The sequence below is a fragment of the Dasypus novemcinctus genome, chromosome X (genome assembly GCF_030445035.2).
Source record: "Dasypus novemcinctus isolate mDasNov1 chromosome X, mDasNov1.1.hap2, whole genome shotgun sequence".
Lineage (NCBI taxonomy): Eukaryota > Metazoa > Chordata > Mammalia > Cingulata > Dasypodidae > Dasypus > Dasypus novemcinctus.
In genome coordinates, this window is record NC_080704.1 from 182,881,025 (window position 1) to 182,889,452 (window position 8,428).

The 8,428-nt window shown below is 39.3% G+C and overlaps 1 non-coding gene across 1 annotated transcript; it reads right to left on the reverse strand.

Annotated features, from left to right (window-relative positions):
* Positions 1 to 802: 802 nt before the first annotated feature.
* Positions 803 to 875, reverse strand: LOC111766961 (small nucleolar RNA SNORD101). Its single transcript, XR_002798875.1, has one exon. It is a non-coding gene; the product is annotated as a small nucleolar RNA SNORD101 (small nucleolar RNA).
* Positions 876 to 8,428: the final 7,553 nt, after the last annotated feature.

The window sequence follows — 8,428 nt, forward strand, 5'->3', positions numbered from 1 at the left end:
AGGAGCAACAAAGTCAAAAGTTGTTTCTCTGAAAAGACTGTCAAAATTCATAAAAACCCTAAAATGGCATATCAAGAAAAAGTGAGAAAAGGCACAAATAACTGTCATAATGAATGATGGCTCCAATGGGACTGCCTCTGCTGTGGTTTTCAATGGATGACACTGTCTTCTGGACTTGGGTTTCACCACTTCCTCCACTGTCCCTCCTGACCTGGAGGTACTGGAGATTTCTTACTTTTGCTAATCCCAGAGTTGCCTCAATGGTCCTTGTTTGGCTTTTCAGTTCATGCAACACCTGTATAATAATTTTTTGTGCTTAATCCCCCTTTTTTTTTCCAGGCTGGGTATTGGGCCCAAGTAGTTTGTGGGTTGAGAAGTGTCCCCAGGAAACAGACCCCTACAGTGCGGTCCTGGAAGGGGGCTGCTCACCTATGTTAGCCTGAGTGCCATGAGGACCTTCTTGCAGGGGGGAAATTAAATACTACTGATCAATATGAAGTTGTCTTCTATTTTTCATGGGATGAAGTGCCAGTTTTAAGTAGATTTTGGAAATCACATAACTTTGGCTCTTGATCAGTATGTGAAGGAGCTGCAGGTAACTGATCCTGGGACCCCTAAGCAGAGGGATCCTGAACTAACCAATAGGAAGAGGGATCCTGAGCCATCTAATAGTATAGAAAGTTTTCACCCAATAGAATCAATTGCCTTAATTAACAGTCAGCCAATCAACATCTCCCAGATAGGATACCCTATTTACATAATATGCTAATCTGGTTTTCTCTTTTTTTCCCCCAATCTACAAGTTTGTCAGACTTTGTGTTTTAATTCATTAAAAGAGTGAAGGGGTATCCATCAACATAAGTCATCATACAAAGATGTAGGTTTTTTTTTTATTAAGTGGTCACTCCCATTTCAAATGGGCTCTGTATATCTGTGTTCTGATGCCTCTTCCTAGATTTCCCTTAGAATGGGTGCCATTCAGAACACTTTTGCTAATACCATCAACACTTCAGGCTTTCATCCTTTGACTGAAATTTTGTTCTGATTGCAACAGCCATCAAATTGAGACAGATACACATACTTGTCTAAGGCTTTGGCAGCTTCATGGATTCCACATGCTAGGTCATCATGGATAAGGGCAGTTTTTAGCACCTCCTGTAATGCAGTGTTCACGTCCATTACACCTCCAGCAACAATGCCTTCTTCGGCCATGGCGACCGGTTACGGGGTTACTGGTGGAGCCAAATCTTGAAATCTCCTGAGCCTCTTCCTCCCCATACCTCCGAGGCAGCAGAGAAAGAGCTATTGTGGTTTTCAAACCCTAACCAATGCCCTTGCTCGGAACCAGTGATTGAACAATCAGACCACCACAACTAGGGCTCCACACCCAGGGGCGGTCACACAGCTAGACTATATCAAGAGCATAACTGAAGGCCTGAGCCCGCATTCTATCTTCACCCCAGCCAGAGGAACATGGAGCTGTGAACACTGAGCCAAGCTGTAACACCGAGTCAAGCTCCCAAGGCAAGCTACGAGCACACCAAGCCAAGGTGTGACAGCGAACACCGAGCTGTGAGATGCAACACCGAGCTGCAATGCTGAGCTGAGCTGAGCTGTGAGCATGCCGAGCCGAGCTGTGACAGTGAGCATCGAGCTGTGAGACACAACACTGAACTGAGAATGCTGAGCCAAGCTGTAATGATGAACATCGAATGCCAAGTTGAGCTGCAACACTGAGCCATGCTCTTCCACTGGCACTTTGGCCAGGCTTGTGCCTCGGCCCAGCCTTGAGCTGTAACACTAAAGGTGCTTCTACCGGTGCCTCAGCCAGGCATGTGCCTTGGCCCAGGTTGAGCTGTTAATAACAGTGAAGGCACTTCCACCAGTGTCTCAGGCCAGGCTGGTGCCTCAGCCAGCCTTGTGCATCAACTAGGCTTTTGCAGTTATACCAGGGGGCATTTCCATCATCGCCCTGACCAGTTTGAGTTCAATACCAAACTGTGATTAATTAAAGTTTGATTGCACCTTGGTCATGTTTCTTCATTCTGAAGTCCATCAGAACCAGAGAATAAAAGGGGCAACAGCAGAATGGGAATAATACTCTAAGTCTGTGACATAGGGTACTTCTTTTTTTTAACCTCTGAAGAAAGAAATAGATTCTTGCCTTTGACTTCTTCCCTAATAGCACAATATACTCAACATAAAATGGTGGGTGAGAGTGTGGATTTTTTCAACATTTTAGTATGAAAAATTTAAAATATTCAGAAAAGTTGAAAGAATTGTATCGTAAATGCACATATACCCATTATATAGATTGCACAATAAATATTTTGCTCTAAGTGTTTTATCACATACCTACTCAACTAGACACCTCTCTATCCATATATCAATCTCAGTTTTGGAGATCAATAAACCACAACCCTAATTTCTTCATTATGGATGTTACTAACTACGGTTCAACATTTGTCTACAGCTCCTAATTTTCAGTAAAATTTATATCACTGAAATGCACAGAGAGATGGCATTCTCTGTATGCCAACCTCTGGACTGGTTCACTGTCCCATATTAAAATCCATCTGTTAGAAATACTGGTTTCCTGGCTGGCCCATAATAGATAAAATTGCCAACTGGACTGATGAGGCCAGTAAACCTTGATACCAAAATCTGAGGACACAATGAAAAGAAAAATTACAAGTTAATTCCACACATGAAATAGATATCAAATATCCTAAACAAAAGATTAGCAAGCCAAATCCTCTGGTATCCCAAAAGGAGATAAAGTTTCATTTATGCCAGGAATGAAAGGGTAAATTGACATTCAAATATTTAAAAATGCAATTCACTGCATTAGCAGAATAAAGGAGAAAAAATACCTGATTGTTTCCAGAATTGCAGGAAAAGTATTCAACATCCATTTGAGGATGGTAATTAATAAATAAATTCTTAACAAACTAGGAATGAAAAGGAACTTCTTTAGTCCTATAAAACGTACCTTCAAAAATTCTATAGGGGGGAGGGGGCAAGATGGCGTCTGAGTGAGTGCACCTTATGGTCTCTCCTGCGAAGAGGTGGCTGAGTGGGGTTGGAGTCTTGCCAGAGCGGGTTGTCTTGGGGGCTTGCAGGGCGGAGGGTGTGTGGACATCGATTTGGAGAGAAAGTGGCAGAGGTGGAGCTTGCTAAAGGTAGAATTGCGGCTTACAAGTACAGAGGTCGGAAGCTATGGACTGGCCGGACCCTTCCCCCTAGGACTGACTGTTGCGGTGTTTCCTGAGATCTGTCGGTTGTGCGGTGGCTTTCCTGGGCCCTGTGGTCCCCGGATGTGTGGTCCCCGGGTCTGTGTCCCCTGAGTCCCAGTAGCCCGTGTTCCACGGACCTATGTGCCCTGGGTCTGCAGAGTCCCAGATTTCCCTTTCCCAAGTCCAGCACTCCCAGAGTTCTGTGATTGCCTTAGCCCTCCGGTTTTGGACTGACTCTGTGGGTGGGAGGGATTCGGTGGGTGTGAAGTAGGGGCCTGGCTAGTGTGGGTTTGATTTTCTGGTGTTCCCCCTCCCCTTTTTTTCTTTTTTTGCACTTGGAGGAGAATACCGGCTGGGGACAGTCTGTGAAGAGAGGAGTGGCGATTCTGTTGAGAAAGCCTGACTCACCTAAATACCCTGGGATAGTAAAACTGGCCTGGGAGAAGGTGGAGTAAAAAAATCAAGTGTGCTCATAGCACACCTAAAGGAGAGGGACTGTAGGAGGTGCTTTCCAAGCCTCCAGTAGCATACTTGTAGTTCCTGATGAGGTGCTCTCTCTCTGGAAATTAAGAGTCATTGTTTTCTGTGTGGATCTGATTCAACAAGGATCCACTTGAATCTCCTACCGGACCTCTCAGGAAGCTTTCCTGCTGCCTGGGAGAGAGAGAAGTGAGGAAGGGAGAAAAGGGGGAATGTCAGATCCCTAAGCGTTTTATTTAACTACAAACAGGATTCCTTGCTTGAAACTTTCCCTAGTATTTGGCTGGTTTTTCCTTGTTTTTCCTTCTTCTTTATCACCCCAAGACCCTTTTTTTCTTTCTTTATTCTTTCTTTCTCTTTTTATTTTTCCTGCTTACTCCTCCACTCGCTTTTGTCTCTTGTTTTCTCTTTCTTTCTTTCTCTGCTTTCTTATTCTTCTTACATTAGGTGCTGTGGGAAGAGCTTCACATTTGCTGTATTTCCTCATCCTCCATTTACTCTTATCTGTGTGTATTGATTTTGGCCACCAACACTATTTCCTTTACCCTACATCTTTCTATCCTCCATCATTGATTGTTTCTCTTAGATTACACCCCCCTTTTTTGCCCCCCCATTTTTTGCCTTTTTTTTTTTACTAATACCTTTGTTCTATTTTCTGCTGTATATTCACTCGTTATATTATTATCCTCTCTTTTCTCTTTCCCTCTCTCCTGAGCACATAGGCCTTTTAATTCACACTGTATTACTCCACATATTCAGATTTTTACGTACTCTACTTTTTTTTACTGTTATAATGCTACATACCTTTCATGAGTCTAATATCCATTCTCCTATATCTCTCATGGTTCCTCTGTTAATATTTACTATCAATACCACTATTATTCATTTTCTTCTCATACTCCTTTTGCTTTCTCTGGCCCTAATATTTTCCTTCAAGTGAACTTAGCCAACAACATGGAAATAGAATAAGAAGAACAAAGTGACAAAGAGAGGACTTAACATGCATGGAAAAACAACAACTAATTAAACTTCAAACTAGACAAAGAAGCTAAGCAATTGATTAAACTTGTCAAGATAAAATGATGACCAGACAGTAACAAAAAACTACAAAGCAAACCAATAATCAGAAAACATGCCCCAACCCAATGAACAAACTAAAACCTAAGAAGAGCAAATTTTGAACAAGTAATTAAAGATCTCAAAACATATATTAGGGACCAATTTGATAAAGTGAAGGAAGAGATTAAGAATATGAAGAAAACAATTGGAGAGAATACAGAAGAAATTGCAATCATACACAAAAATATAATGGATATGATGGTTATGAACAGCGCAATTCAAGAAATCAAAAATACACTCTCAGCAAATAAGAGCAGACTCGAAGAGGCAGAGGAGAGATTGAGTGATGTGGAAGACAGGACATCTGAAATCAAACAGATAGTAGAAATGGTCGATGAAAAGATAGAAAAAATCCAGCAGGGGCTTAGGGACCTGAATGACAATGCAAAACACACAAACATAGGTATTATAGGCATCATAGAAGGAGAAGAGAAGGGAAAGGGGACAGAACGGGTGTTGGAGGAAATAATGGCTGAAAACTTCCCAAACCTATTGAGGGAGATGGATGTACATGTCCAGGAAGCACAACACACCCGAAACACCATAAATCCCAACAGGTCTACGCTGAGACATATGCTTGTCAAGTTACCCAATGCTCAAGACAAAGAGAAAATAATAACGGCAGCAAGAGAAAAGATAACCATCACAGACAAAGGAGGCTCCATAAGATTAAGTGCTGATTTCTCATCTGAAAACATGGAGGCAGAAGGCAGTTGTATGACATAGTCAAGGTACTAAAAGAAAAAAAAATTCTAACCAAGAATACTCTATCCAGCAAAGATGGCTTTCAAAAATGATGGAGAGTTCAAAATATTCACACAAAAAAAGACAAACTGAGAGAGTATGCCAACAAGAATCCTGCCCTTCAAGAAATACTAAAGGGAGTTCTGCAGGAAGAAAGAAAAAAAAGGAGAGACAGAGTTGGAGGAGAGTGTAAGAGCAACTAAAAAGACAAAAACAGAAAACAAAAATCAAACAGAATATGACAAACACAAGTCCAAAGAAAATATGGCTAATATAAGAAATTCCTTGAAAGAAATTAACACTGAATGTCAGTGGATTAAACTCACCTGTCAAGAGACTCAGACTGGAAGATTGGATAAGGAAATACGACCCATCTATATGCTGTCTGCAAGAAACACGTCTTAGACCCAGCGATTCAAGGAGTTTGAAAGTGAATGGCTTGAAAACAATCTTACAAGCAAACAGTAACCAAGAATGTGCAGGAGTAGGTATATTAATATCAGACAAAATAGACTTTGGTGCAAAACAATTGTGAGAGACAAAGATGGACACTAGATATTAGTGAAAGGAATAATCTTTCAAGAAGAAAGAAAAAACATAAACATTTATGGTCCTAACAAGGGTGCCTCCAAATATGTGAGGCAAACACTGGAAAAACTAAATGAAAGAATAGATGCTTCTACAATTATAGTGGGGAACTTTAATACACCACTATCTACTTTGGAAAGAACATCTCAAAACAGAATCAATAAAGAAACATAGACTTTCACCAGTATATTAGAGGAGATGGACCTTATCGACATATACAGACCATTACACCCGAATACAGCAGGGTATACATTCTTCTCATGGGCACACGGTTCATTCTCCAAGGTAGACCTCATGATAGGCCACAGAAAAAGTGTCAATGAATTCAGAAAGATAGAAATCATACAAAATAATGTGCCTGACCACAGTGGAATGAAGCTGGAAATCTGCAAGGTCCAGAGACCCAGATTTGGCACCAAGATTTGGAAGTTAAACAACACACTCTTAGAAAAACGGTGGGTAAAGGAAGAAATCTCAAAAGAAATTAATAAATACCTTGAAAGTAATGAAAATAATAGCACAATATATGAAAACTTAGGGAATGCAGGAAAAGTAGTACTGAGAGGGAAATTTATAGCCATAAATTCATATATCAAAAAATAAGAAAGAGCTAAAGTTGAAGAACTAAATGCACACCTGGAGCAATTAGTTAAAAAACAACAAAGTAACCCCAAAGGAAGAAGAATGAAAGAAATAACAAAGATCAGAGCAGAACTAAATGAAATAGAAAATAAGAAACACTCAAAAAAATAAACAAAACCAAGAACTGGTTCTTTAAGAAAATCAATAAAATTGACATGCCCTTAGCTAGATTAACAAAGAAAAAAGAGAGATGATACAAACATGCAAAATTAGAAATGAGAATGTAGATATCATGACTGATCCCACAGAAATAAAGTTTATCCTAAGAGGATATTTTGAAAAACTATATTCCAACAAAAATGACAATTTAGAGGAAATTCCTAGAAAAAGATAAGCAGCCTACATTGACAAAAGAAGAAGTTGACAATCTCAACAAACCAGTAAAGAGATAGAATCAGTCATTACAAACCTTCCAAATAAAAAGAGCCCTGAGCCAGATGGCTTCACAGGTGAATTATAGAAAACATTCCAGTAAGAACTAACACCAATCTTGTTGAAACTCTTCGAAAAAGTTGAAACAGAAGGAACATTGCCTAACTCATTTTATGATGCCAAATTTACTCTAGTACCAAAGCCAAACAAAGACACCACAAGAAAGGAAAATTACAGACCAATCTCTCTAATGAAACTTTATGTGAAAATCCTCAACAAAATACTTGCTAATCTTATTCAACAACACATTAAACAAAGTATACACCATAAGCAAGTAGGGTTCAATCCTGGTATGCAAGAATGTTTAAACTTAAGAAAATCAATTAATGTATTACACCACATAAACAGATTGAAGGAAAAAAATCGCATGATCATATTTGTAGATGCAGAAAAAGCATTTGACAAAATACAGCACCGTTTCTTGATAAAAACACAGCGAAAGATCAGACTAGAAGGAAACTTTCTGGACATGATAAAGAGTACATATGAAAAACCAACAGCTAACATCATTTACAATGGTGAAGTCCTAAAATCTTTCCTTGTAAGATTAGGAACAAGGCAAGGACGCACACTATCACCCTCCTATTTAGCTTAGTCTTAGAAGTACTTGCTGGAACACTGAGGCAAGAACCAGACATAAAAGGTATCCAAATTGGAAAAGAAGAAGTCAAAATTTCACCATTTGCAGATGATATGATCTTATACATAGAAAACCCTGAGAAGTCTACAACAAAGCTTCTAGAACTTATAAATGAGTTCAGTAAAGTCGCAGGTTAAAAGAAAAATGCAAAAGAAACAGTAGCATTTCTGTACACCAATAATGAGCAATCTGAGGTGGAAATCAGGAATCAAATACCATTCACAATAGCAAATAAAAAAATTCAATACCTAGGAATAAATTTAACTAAAGACATAAAATACTTATACACAGAAAACTACACAACACTGTTCAAGGAAATCAAAGTAGACCTAAATAAATGGAAAAATATTCTCTGTTCATCAATAGGAAGACTAAATATTATTAAGATGACTATCCTACCAAAACTGATCTACACATTCAATGCAATCCCAATAAAAATCAACACAGCATTCTTTAAGGAACTAGAAAAAGTAGCAATGAAATTTATTTGGAAAGGAAAGAGGCCCCGAATAGCCAAAGACATATTGAAAAAGAAAAATGAAATGGG